The following is a 14,147-nucleotide window of genomic DNA, read 5'->3' as shown; positions in this document are numbered from 1 at the left end:
GCTAACTGATTAAAGCATATCAAAAAAACTATGAATTTTATCTTAAATCTGAAAAGTTACAATTCAAAATGCTAGGCCAAACAAACTCAACAGATCAGAAAAACATTGTCACAAGTGTGAGTTATGGCTATAACAGGCCAAGTTACAACAGCCCTATGTCCTAAAATTTATTTTAGAGCAGAGTACAAGAATTAAAAAAAAATCTTAAGAACAAGTTCCAGCCCACAGGTTTACATGTGCTCATGCTTGGTCATCCTATAAAAAGTGATCCCAACTCACCATGGGCAGCTCACCTGACAAAGGAATCCTTGGGTCTTGAGCTCTGAGTTTATCAGTACTGTCATGATGGTCCATGGCTATTTTGGGGACCCACCATATTTCCTTTACTACAATTCAGTAGTAAAAATTAGAGTCTGGTTCCAGTAGGAAAGAAATAGAGAAAGAAGCAAGACAATAAAATTTAGTTGACACACAAGTGGCCATGACAGTTTAAATACCATTCAGGTGCCAATCTTTTGTTTTTGTTTCTAAACTGTAGAACCTTACTTTCATAAACATCTTCCCTAATCAAACACTACCCGCTAGCATTAATAACTACAATGCTGTTTTTTTTTTCAAATAATGCTTTAAAGTCCAGTATCCATATCCACACTGCTGGATAATTATCTTCATAACTTCATGTAACATTTGAATTAAATTCCTGTATTGTTGGTTCCAAAGTTTCCCTCCCATGTCAAGATAATAGCTGCTTTACACCTCAGGGTTTGTGATGTATATTTGAATGGTGAATAAGCTTATTTCTTGCACAAAACCTTCTGCACTGTGCACAGGAGAATTCTGAATAAAGGGCAATTGACTACTGATCTTGTTGACAGCACTTCTGAAGGCATTGCTTCATTTCTACATCCTTGATGTGGCAAGATTCAAAACAAGTTACTCCCTTATGAAGCAGCTTCCCCATGACCTGAAAGCTTAAGCTACCAGTTCCTATTTGTCAACATCAATGTTACAAAGCTTCATTGTCAATTTCAAGTAGTCTTTACACCTTTTATGTTGTCCACCAAGTGATCATCTACCCTTTTTTAACAAGCTCTCCATAGAATGTCTTCTTTGGAAGGTGTGCTTCTGACATTCTATCTACATGGCCTGACTATCTCAGTTGTGCTTTCATGATCATAGCACTAACATTTCACATTCTTACCTGTTGTAGGACCTCTGTATCAGTTATTTTGTCTTGCCACCTTACTCTTATCAGTCATCTGCAACAGTCGAGATGAAAAATGGTTAAATTTCTTCAAATGGCAACTGTATGCTGTTAAAGGCTCACATACATAAACAGAGATAGGATAACTACAAATTTATACTTTCAACTTTATCTGCAAGATGATGTCTTTCGAGTCCCAGATGCATTCTTGGAGTCTTCCAAATTCCATGCTTACATTAGCAAATCCTGTTGACAATTTCTTAATCAATGGTAATTGCTTTTGATAACATACTCCCCAGGTAAGTAAACTTGTCAACCACTTTGAGAAGATGGTCTCCTATAACTATTACTGGCTGGACATAGGATCTGCCTTGTGTTGATTAGTACAGAGTTCCTGACTTTTTCAAGCTGATGGTTAGACCATAATGAGTGCATCCTACAGCAAAACAGTTCATAATCAACTGTATGTCCTCTTCAGAGTAAGCCACAAGGCCACAATCATCATTAGTTTATGAACCAATTCCTCAAGGGGTTCTTGGCTTGTAGTCTACTCAGATTGAATAAATGTTATTATTCCTGAAATGATATAGAATGAAATGTCCATCTGTAAATATAACAGTATGAGAGTGGATTATACATTATGTTACTTTCCTTGAAATTTTGTTTGGTTTCCTTGAGGTTGAGCAGTTGTTTTCCCATCAGTATAAATACATAGGACTGTGTACAGCTTTATTATTTTGTAATTATTTAAAAGTTGCTCATCACACATCCCTAACAAATGATATGGCATGGATTCTTAGTATTTAACTATTAAACAGTGAGAATGTTGTAAATAGCAGAATCAATTGAAGATGGCTGCCATTTATGGGTTAAGAGTAACTGGCATAAATTAAATAATTATACTAATTTTCATGCACAAAATGATATGAACAGTGAAACGTGCAATATTCATGCATGTTCAACACATTAGCCAAGAACATGGGTTCTAACACCTATGTATATTTATATTAATCTTGTTTATTATAGCTATCAGCTTCATTTCCAGAGGATTAACTTTGTCAGTTTTAACAATGCAAAGGCTTCTTTGTTTTTACCCCTTCTGTGACTGAGGGTATCCAAACTACAAATTTTACAACATGCCACTAAGTTAGCAGGTAATCTTCACGAGTAGAACTATTGTAAACTGATATTGTCATTACTAAAAACAATGGGATATACCTACATTACTGAGCTTAGGCACTAGTAGGTGTAAATAACCTCAGCTGTGGAAGGATTAAAACTGTTTCTCTGTACCTTTACTGAATTTCTAAAAGTCCAGAATTTGAGTGTTAAATATTTTGAATCTGCTGCAATGTTGCCTGTAATGTACCTAGTTCTATTATTAAATGTCCTCTAGTTTGCCATTAAATCATAATATGCTGTTTCCATGAGACACAGCATGCATTACCAGTAATAGAAGAGTGTCAGTTCTCTGCAACTACACCATATGTAGTTTTAAAAGGGTGAGTCAATTTTTACTTATGCCCTACATAAGAAATAACACATGAAAGTAGGTCAAAACACAGACAATTCTACATAGCTGGCCTAGTTCAGTTGGATATCTAACTTTATGAATACATGGGTATTTTTTCTTGCTTTACCAAGTACTTTTAGATGAACAGGTGAAACTGCTACTTTTCCTTGGTCTTTATTGGGCTAAATTATAGTTTATTGTGGATATTTACATATTCAGTCATGCTATCATCTTAAAAGAACTGTAGATGTTTTTAAGCAGATTCTGGGCTAATGTAATCATTATGTTTTTATTACTTAGTCATGATTCAAGTCATTCTTTGTCTGCTCAACATCTCAGGAACTATGATTGTACTAGCCTGGTAGACAAAATATTATTGAAGAGTAATATAAATAACCCAGTTTTATTATTATTTGACAAACATTCATAACTTTGTTATCCACAAATGTTGGAGTGGTAATAAACAAATCAGCAATATTATATATATGCTCTGAAAAACATACCACAGGCATCTTCTCAGATTGCAAATTACAAAAGATCTAATACTTTAGGTGTTCTGGTAGTACTATAATAATTTGCTGATGTGCCAATACATCACAATATTTTGACCCTTAATACACCAGCCCATCAGTACTAGCCATTACAGATCTATATTCTGGAACTTTGACTGGAAAGTATGTGTATGGCATCCAAAATCAAGGGACCCTGGTTGCTACTGTCAAAATCCTATACTCTGAAGTTTATTTACTACATTTTAACCACATTATTTTTTGTTTACATAACATTTTATGTCATAAATATGTAGATCTTATTGGTTAGATTTAAAAAGATTTGAAATTATTTATGTTTAACTATGTAATTTATGGTTTTGGTTTTGATTTAAACAAAATAATCAGTAGATACAAAAAAATTTGAAAGGAAAGAAGTTTGTTAAATGTAATAAATAACAAGACAATTTTTGAAACCAATTTCTAATATAATAATACATTTTAACTGGGTACAGAAGAACACCAAACAATTCATCTGTAGAATATATTAATTACATGTAGAAAGTTACAGGTAAAGTTAGTAGGGTGAAAGCATCAATAAATGAAGAGCCAATAGAAAACTTTCACATTTTAATACAGACAATATGCAGAAGTAGAAAAGAAAGTATGCAACAGTTGAACTAACTAAAATTCCTTCTCCAATAACAGATGAAAGTACTAAATAAATTTCAACTCTTGGCTGGTGACAGAAAGATTTAAAGGTTAGTATGTAGGAGAACTGCTTTTCAAAGTCCACTGTCAGACTGATACAAAGAGAAAAACACCGAGTAAGAAGAATGATTGATTTCCACCTCAGACAGTGTAACAAATTTATTTATAGTTCTGTTAAATTCTGTTAGAAAAGGAGGCTTAGGTCACTGTTTGTTTTAGTGGTATTTCCAATATGGTCCATGAAAATTCAAAACAGACATTGGCAAGTATGTGAGATGGGTACTTTGGTAGTTCTCAAAAACATTTTATACTGGTCCACTGATAAAGAATGTTTCTGATATAAAACAGTACAGAGAGTTTCTCAGTTAATACTTAAAAGAAACTACATAACAAAGTTTAACTTTATATCTTGTTTTTATCACTAATTAATAAACTATTAGTGTAGTATTACAAAAGCAGTTGAATTCTTACAATTTTAACATTACTACTTTTGATGCTTTTATTGAATTGAAATGTAGGGTAAATAATTGCATTCCTGATTTTAGGCAAGATAGTTCTCTCAAATTGTAGGACATTTTATGAAAGAAAGACAAGGTACCTGGTCTAAAAGAGAAAAGTTAGTTAAGCTTATGTCCATTAAGTCAAGGAAAAGTATTAATCCTATATGGATGAGTTATGAAATTAAATTATTAACAAATAATTAAGTTCTGTCTTAAAATTATATCACATAAAGTATAAAAAGTGCTGAAGTATCTCAAATTTGGTAAAAATAAAAAACAATAGAAAAAACAACATCAATCTAGTAACCTAAATATTAGCACATGTAATAATGAAAGTGAGAAAGAAATCTTATGATAAAAGTATAAATGTACAATTTTTGTTAGTTTTTCCACAGAGGAAAAAAATGGTGTTTTTGAACATGTTATTTGTTTCCATTTTGTTTTATTTTACTGGTGCTATTACCACAAGTCTTTTTCTGGATTCCATCAATGAGTCTAACAGCCCTCTGTAATATATTCATTTTTTATGTAGTAAATTTGGTGATGTTCATTCATTACTAACATACTAATGTCAGTAAAATATACCAACTTCACACCTTTTCTCTGACATAATCAAGTTTTATTGGTACTATACCACAGATTATGCTACAAATCAAGAAAAACCAATCAAACTGTACACATATGTAATTTTATGTTTTCTGTATGTAATGTGTAGCCAAGGAGATCTAACATCTCAGTACCAGGATGTTCCATTTTCTAGGATGGTATGAAAGTTAAAAAACTAAAGAAAAGAACTTAGTTTAAAATGAACTTCAGATGAAATATGCTGTGTGTGTGTGTGTGAAAACTACAAACTTTACATGACTAATGTATCTTCCATTGTAAAACCATTGTACTGCAAGTTAAACTTTTGTGAAGATTCATGTAACTCAGAAAAGTTTAATAAACTTGGCACTTTTAGTCCATTTATTTGAATGGCACAATACGGGTAGTATTTTCTCAGATCAAAAATGTTTGACTTAAAAACATTAACTACACTTTAATTACTAAAACTAACACACTTACTGAATTTTAAAAAAAAAGGTAAATTTAACTCATAAAAAAGTTATTTTAATTGTACGATTGCAAAAATCCTGTTTCAAGAAAATCAGTGTTCAGGTCAAAATAGTAGACTCATAAAACGTTGCAGTGAAATTACCACAATGTTAAGAATTTCTTACAGCTCTTTAAGATTTCTATTAGCCTTCCTCATAGGATATAAAATGTCTAAAATATTAAAATATATCAAATGTTGTTTTAAAATTCACAAACTGGAATGATTAATAAGTTGGCAGCCTAGCTATAAAAACAGTAGCATTAACACATGGATAGTTTATCATCAACTGTGAACAAGCTTGTTCTTGGAATCTATGTTACTTTGAGCATGAGGTGTCCAACTTCTAAATGAGTAGATACTATGAAGACTTGGGTATAAAGAAAGATTATTCTTACTATTTTTGACAAGTCAAACATTCATAAAATATCAATAAAGGCTGTGATCCAAAACTAAAGTGTGTATGTAAAATATACATTATTGGAATATTTGATCAACTAGATCTGCCTGTTACATGTTGAGGGCAGCTAACAGAATGTAATTACTGATGAATAAGAACAAGGTGCCTATTTGTATACTGACTTGCCAACAATATATTAGTGTTGCCATTTTACTGGACTACTTCTTTAACATAATATACAAACAACAAAGGATCATTTGGTTCTTCAAGCCCTCCTTTAAGAAATAAAAATTTAAACTCACCTTTTATGTTTTACCTTTCTAAAGGGTGGTTATCCAAGAACAGTCTTGACTGACCAATGATGAATAACCTCAATACAGTACAGATTTTAAAGACTGTTTCAAAATTTAGGATATGTTAATTTGAAATTCTTATATGGGAAGTCAATTTTCTTGTAACACTGGTATATTTTTTAAAATTCAGAAGTATACTGCCAACAAACTAATAAGAAACTTTTATTAATCACTGAGGTTGTACCATATATATTATATGAGTCGTTGTGTACTGACCTTGGGTAACTTAAGGAAAGCTGCAAAACTACATTAAACAACTTTTCTATGCAAACAAAAAAACAGTAAAAACAAAGAACTACTGTGAAATATGTACATGTACTTAACTTAAGCTACCTTTTACTGCAAGCAAGCTTTCAGCTATACCAGTTCTATATAAATTAAAGTTATACATAAAAGTGATAATTAAAAAAATAGCAAATGCTTTCTATATACCCATTCTTAATATATTTCACTTTAACAAAGTTACCACAATAATGTAAGATACAACTAAATAGAGATACATGACATGTTTATGAGGTTTTGTACTGTTGCCAAATACTTAACTTTATGACTGTAGCTCAAACAATTTTTGGTCACTTATCTCAACTGTTGTTTTTAAATTAATGAATAGGGTTTCAATGTTAAGACTTGGTTGATTCTGTATTTCCACAAATTATATTACTGTTGTAGGCTTGATTGTGATTTATATTACTCATGGGATCCTTGAAATAATTTTTAATTATGTTAAATAAATATATAATTGTGTTTTGTTGGGTTTTTTTAGTGATTGTTTCACAGATCTAACCAGTTTACACATTCATTATTGTATATTCCTTGTAATTAGGTCTCATTTCTGATACTGGTCACTGAATTTGGACTTCAACACTTACACTGTTACTCATTTGATACTTAGATTTTGTTTGTTTTGTATAATTACAGAATTAGTTTCTTCATCAGTATCAGTTTCAAAAGGTTTTGAAAACTATAAACATGTATTTTCTGATTACACAACATCTATACTGACAGTGACTATATTTCATGCTTGTAATTTTAGCAAATATTCTTTTTGTTAAAGAACAAGTGAATATTATGTCATAAAACAGCTAAATGAATAGAAACCTTTTCTAAAGAGTATCTTGTAATACTGTGCAAAACTAAGTGTGAACATAGTTTGGGACACTAACAGAATGTGTTTCAAACCAGCAACAGAATCAATGGTATGTTATATATCACCTACTTCAGTTTGGATAACAACTGATTGTGATATCTACATACATACATATCTTCTCAGCTTCTTCCACACACTGCAATGCAAAGCTTCTCAGCAGATTAAAACTGAACATACTTATGTTTTCATGTATTTGTAGTAACACATAATCAACAATAAAAGATCACAGAAACTAGTTCTTCTAAAATAATGAGTAGGTTATATAAATAAGTAACACTATTATAAAATAGTATCTCATGCTCAAGTTCTCTACCATTGCTGTGCCTGTTGTATCTCAACTGGTCTGAACTAGAAGAGCCAATGGTAATACTAATAGGCAAAATGCCTTGCTGCTCTGGATGTGACAGATTTGTTGTTGTTGATAATGATATATTACTATACAACTTTAACTCAGAACATCTTATAGACATATAAATATTTATATACTTACCCACCCACCATGGTCCTCAACCCATGGTAGGAGATGGTCACATATGTATGTGGTGATCCAGCAAGCTATGTTATTCACATGACGATGCCATCCTTTTTCAATACAATTTACTGCCATCTCACCAGAAAATACAAAGAGGGTAATAATATTTGACCATTTAATTCCCTCACTAAAAAGCTCGTTAATCACTCCGAAAAAAGCCGTTTGTAACGAAGATTGTGTAATATCCAACTTGCTACGTATTTCAGCAAATTGCTCAGAAAATTGTTTATCCATATCCTCGCCGAGCGAACGAATTTTCATACGAACCTTGTCGTCTATTCTTGCGGTAAGCCTATCAGGACATAACGAACATTCCAGTCCTTTGCGACTCAAATGAAATTTTAGATAATCAACAGCTAAATAATACACATCATTTTCAGTTTCAGAATTCGAGGTAGACCTATAACCGTTACAATCAGCCATAATCGTAAGATGTATAAGTAATATAAATAAAAACTACAAAGCTTTCATGATCATGGAACAGGCTTAGTTCCACACTTTCATTTCAATACCTTTTCCGATTTTCTACGTAGTTATCGAAACAAAATGTGGGTGGTAACATCGCTTGTAGCGCTATCTAGAGTTAATACATCAAATTATAGTAACTGGTTTGAAGTTATTTTGGCATTCCTTTGTTTTGTAATTAAGAGTAGAGCTACAAAATGGGCTATCTAATCTGTGCCCACTACTGGTATGGAAACAGATTTTAGCATTATAAACCTTCAGATTGACACTGGCGCGTTACTTTGTTACAGATTAACATATTTAACAATAGCCTTTTTTAAAAAAAATTAAAAGTTGGAGTAAATATACTTAATATTTTTAAAGCAAACAAATTATAACCACTGAAATAAACGCCTTTTATACTTGTCACTTGGCTGGTTAACATAAGAAAATTAATCAGAGATGAAAAATAATGAGTTATGAAAGCTGGTGTGCAGGCAGAGAGGAATGTAGAACAGTGAACTATGGTTTCAAACATACAGAATAGGGGGGGGGGACACTGATTAACTAAAATTTATGAAATATAATAATATGCTTACATTAAAAGGTAATACTCCTACGTAAATGTTTTTATAATCTGACAACAAAATTTGTTAACTGAAAGTAGAAATTTTAAGATTTAATAAGTACTTCTTAATAATTAGCGATATATTGTTCCCACGTTTTGCTCGATATAATGTAGTTTATCCATAATGTATTAAATACATACAAAAGGCTTTCTTTGGAAATTGAAATTATTGGATTGTCATAACTGTCTCTACTAAATGTGTAATTATAAAATATCACATATTTTATAAAAATACATATACAATTATACAAAGTTTGTTTTGTTTTGAATTTCAAAAGCAAAGCTACATGAAGGCTATCTGCGCTAGCTGTTCCTAATTTTGCAGTGTAAGACTAGAGGGAAGGCAGCTAGTCATCATCACCCATCGCCAACTCTTGGGCTACTTGGCCACTATACTGACGAATAGTAGGTTTGATCGTCACATAATACTGCCCCCACGACTGAAAGGGCAAGCATGTTTGGGGTGAAGGGGATTCGAATACGCGACCCTCAGATTACGAGTCGCACGCCTCAACACGCTTGGCCATGCCGGGCCCCCTCCATATGAAGACTTCTATGTGTTGAAATTTTAATTTTTTTTTAATTTCATACAAAGCTACACAAGAGCTATCTGCAATAGTCGTCCCTAATTTAGCAGTGTAAGACTAGAGGGAAGGCAGCTAGTCATTACCACCCACCGCCAACTCCTGGACTACTCTTTTACCGACAAATAGTGGGACTGACCATCACATTATAACACCCACACAGCTGAAAGAGCGAGCATCTTTGGTGTGACGAGAGTTCAAACCCACGACCCTCGGATTACGGGTACACTGCCTTAACCACCTGGCCATACCGATCTATTTTAATTATTAACATTTTGGCTTCCATTATTGTCTGATCAACAGTTGATTTAAACCTCAAGATGCAACACCAGTTTAATTAAATATGATGTATACTTAGCTCATGTATTTTAACACTGTGTTAGTAATATCCACTTTTCTTCGCACCGTTATATTTCATAAAACAGAAATAACGAATAACATTAATCAATAAAAAGTAAATTAACACATAATTTACAATGTTATAATGTTTGTGCTTTCGTTGGCGAATTTTTTAAACTTATATGGTGAAAATAATTCAAAATCCAGTCCACCTAAACGATGGTAAATTAGTTCACTTATTCATTGACGTTTCTATAAGTTTTTCTTTACTTCTACATTGGTATAATTTGTTGCAAACTTAAATTTACAAATGACACCAACTGTAATATTAACATGAAAATTAATTTACTTGCGTCTCCCAACAGAAAACAAAACGAAAACACACTCAGACTGATTCACTCTACTATCGTCCTATCTTCACTACCCTCTCCATGTTTCGCTCATACTGTATTCATAGCCTACTTTCAAATATATTAGAAAACCTAACTTTCTAAGCCTAATTTAATGACATCATTATGACCTGTAATGCTCTCTCCAGCTAAAATCTAAATTACAACATTTAAAATATAGCTTTCAACAGTATCTCATTCCTGCGTTGTGAAGTACTTTGAACAGTCCTAACACAAAAAATAAAATACTGCACTAAATTTACATTTAACCAAGTCTTTTTAGATGGTCTTTTCTTCTATGGTCGGTGGCATGCAGATAAGTTGCTTTTTGTCCCTTTTTTATCACTGGCTGTCCTGTTACTGTAGTTCTTCCTGGATAGGTGGATGGATGAATCTACTGATGTCTTCATCTAAGATGAACCTCTGGAAAAAGTCTCACCATAAATCCTGGGTTCTTCCACAAGTTAAGGTCACACTAACAAGTTTTCCTTTGAAGTTACCCAGTTTGCCATCCTGCAATAAACATACTTTCAAAGACAATCACTGTAGATGACCATTGGTTTGAATTACCTATTCTGTGAAAAACTACTTAACCTTGAATTTTGTCTTCTCTTGCAATGAGAAGTGCTCAGTTATACCATATCATCTCGATAAAATCCAATTTTACCAGGATCTATAACATAAATTACCTTTGGTTTCATTACAAACTGATTTAAATCTTCCTTAGGTAACGGGCCCGGCATGGCCTAGCGCGTAAGGCGTGCGACTCGTAATCCGAGGGTCGCGGGTTCGCGCCCCCGTCGCGCTAAACATGCTCGCCCTCCCAGCCGTGGGGGTGTATAATGTGACGGTCAATCCCACTATTCGTTGGTAAAAGAGTAGCCCAAGAGTTGGCGGTGGGTGGTGATGACTAGCTGCCTTCACTCTAGTCTTACACTGCTAAATTAGGGACGGCTAGCACAGATAGCCCTCGAGTAGCTTTGTGCGAAATTCCAAAACAAACAAACAAACAATCCTTAGGTAACGTAAGTTATAACACCCACGAGAACTCTTCCAACCACCAATTTTTCAAGAAATGTTGGAGTATTTGGTTCCGCTATGATCTAGTCACTAATTGAAGAACTATCTGCAGATATCTCCTATTAAAATTATTTCATTCTTTAGTGGTGCAATAACTACTATTTTTGTTTCAATTGTAATATCACCTTCGATGTAGTAATTGCCATGTAGTGCACTCTCCCTTGTGTTATTTTAATGTTTCTATATTTTTCTTGTTGTTTTTCTATCTTTTTCTTTTTGTTCTTCTTTACATGCACTGTTTTCCTGATTGTTCTTCTTTTGATTATTTTATCATATCTAACAAGTTTCCTATCCTAGCTTGCGCCTTTGTGATCATCTTGAATAAAAGTTGGAGTTCAGACAAAGCTCTATTTTATTTTCACTAAAATAATCCCGCTTCCAACATTAATATTGCAGCATTGTTTTTCGTTGGCATGCTATTTTAAATTGTATGTTGAAAATAATTCAAAGTCCAGTCATTGTAAACGATAATAGATAAATTTACTCTTTTTCGACGAGCTTGTATTTGCCTGTTTCCTGTTGTAACTTGTTGTAGGCTTAAATTTGCAGATGGTGCTAGCTGCACTACTAAAAGTATCTTATACTTCGGGCTGAAAACAAACTTTGGTTTAAGCGCATTCTGATTTATTTAATTTATTTTTCTTCTTACCTGCCTCTTAACCATCTCTCAACTGCCTCCTCGATGCTTTGCTAACCCTATATTTATAATATACTCTCAAAGGTACTAGAAAATTCGCTGTTAAATCTTTTGAACTTTAAAAGCACAATTTATCATCTCCATTATGACCTACAGCTCCCTCCAACAAACTCTAAATTACAACATTAAAATATTGTTTATAGCAATAGTTATAACTTTAATTTATGTTTCACAAATTACTGAAAGAAAAGCATTAATAATATTAATTGCTCTCTGTTTGACTGCTCTGTTTCTAAATGAAACACAACTTTAGAAAATAAACTTTCCAGTCTTAAAATAATTTATAACATAACTCATTTGAATTTATATGGGATTATCAAAAATTTTATTGCAGTTATGCTTGCATCTATCACAACATAAGACAAACAAAAATTATAATACTTCCAATGTGATTCACTGACTTTTCCACAAGTACGTCTGTGGTTACAACATAAAAATGATAGTGCTAATAATTTAGATCCTCCACTGGCACAGCGTAATGTTTGGGGACTTACACCACTAAAAACCGGGTTTTGATACCCGTGGTAAGCAGAGCACAGATAACCTTTTGTGCTTAATTCCAAACAAATAGAAAAAAGCTAATAATTTAAATATCATCATTTTTCATAGGTGGTCTGGTGATTATGGCATTCGACTTGTAATATGAGAGTCATAAGTTCGAATCCCTGCCACCAACATGTTCATCCTACATGGTTGCTAATTAGATTAATCACGAAGGAGTAAAAATTCCATAGGACGAAGGAGGAGAAGGGAAAAAGATGTTCATAGATCCAATACAGGTTTTTAGTAAGAAAATATGATAACATTGTAAAATATCCTCTTCGTTATACATATATAATGGCTAATAAGGACTTTCGCTCAGTAATATCAGAAGACAGCTCGATTATAACACACATTAGTTACAATTCAATAATTTACATCAATAATATTTTACTGTTTTAACATTGGACTTCAGTAAGAGTATAAAGTAGCAACAGAAGTATAAGTTGTCTTGTAAATGATAATTTTAACTGCCAGTTGGAGAAAGAACCAAAACTAGCCACTATTCATCACAAACAGTTCATGATGTATTACATGCCAGGCAAAAATATATAAAATTTCCTAGTCGTTACAGTATCAAAATACAGGAACGTGTGATTTCGCCAATATCCTAGCAGTAGTTAATGTTCGTTTGATAAACAATGAACTACACTCAACAAGTTATATTTGTTTATCAAAATAAAGAACACTTTATAATTATTTTTCAGTCCACTCACATTTTTAAAATTTCAGTTCACTACTTCCAGGATTTAACCATATTAAATACATATATTTATAAAAAAATTACATTTACAAATATTCTTAACCTCTGAGTCTGTGATAAGTTTAAAGCCCTACCTTACTAACATACGTAACTCAATTCTCGGCTGTAAACAGAACACGGACAACCTATTGTGTAGCATTGTGTTAAAATAAACAAAAACAAAAAACATTAATAATTCTACTGGCAGAATTATATTTATTTTTTGCCAAGTCTAAAACACTCTGAAAGATTTCCAACTAAAAACAACACATAAACACAATTTGTAGCAGTGTTCTCTCTAGGCTGCGCGGCTATATTTTATCCAGTGAAAGTTTTTTTTGGCTTCGTTGTACGCTTCGCTACAAAATTAAGTTTTCTGTTTGTGTGAAATCGATGCGCCAACCAAATCCACTATTTGAATGTATTTTCTTTTATCTGCGCGGCCAATAAAATGCCGCGCACTTAATTAATCTAGCCGCAATCATCCTCAGAAATGGCGAAGAGTCTCAACACGTTAACGACCTCTATAACCCAGTCAATAAGGCTAAAGCCCAAATGAATAACTGTTAGCATTGCAAAGCGGTCTAATGATTCAATATGGTGGATGGTCTGAAAATACCCCCACAAAAACAAAACAAAACTGGTTGCATACATTTGCACATTCACTTGATATGGTGCACAAGCAGAAGTTATTCCGCAAATCAATTGATAAAAATGTAGGCTTCCATCTAGTGTACATTTAAATTGAGTAACGAAAATTATT

General features: G+C 32.7%; 1 long non-coding RNA gene across 1 annotated transcript; it reads right to left on the bottom strand.

Annotated features, from left to right (window-relative positions):
* Nucleotides 1-10,658: 10,658 nt before the first annotated feature.
* Nucleotides 10,659-12,196, bottom strand: LOC143235281 (uncharacterized). Its single transcript, XR_013019000.1, has 2 exons — nt 12,055-12,196; nt 10,659-10,838 (listed from the first exon to the last, which is right to left on the bottom strand). It is a non-coding gene; the product is annotated as an uncharacterized LOC143235281 (long non-coding RNA).
* Nucleotides 12,197-14,147: the final 1,951 nt, after the last annotated feature.

The sequence above is a fragment of the Tachypleus tridentatus genome, chromosome 12 (genome assembly GCF_004210375.1).
Source record: "Tachypleus tridentatus isolate NWPU-2018 chromosome 12, ASM421037v1, whole genome shotgun sequence".
Lineage (NCBI taxonomy): Eukaryota > Metazoa > Arthropoda > Merostomata > Xiphosura > Limulidae > Tachypleus > Tachypleus tridentatus.
Note: the sequence above shows the minus strand (reverse complement) of the source record. Positions and strands in the feature narration are given on the sequence as shown.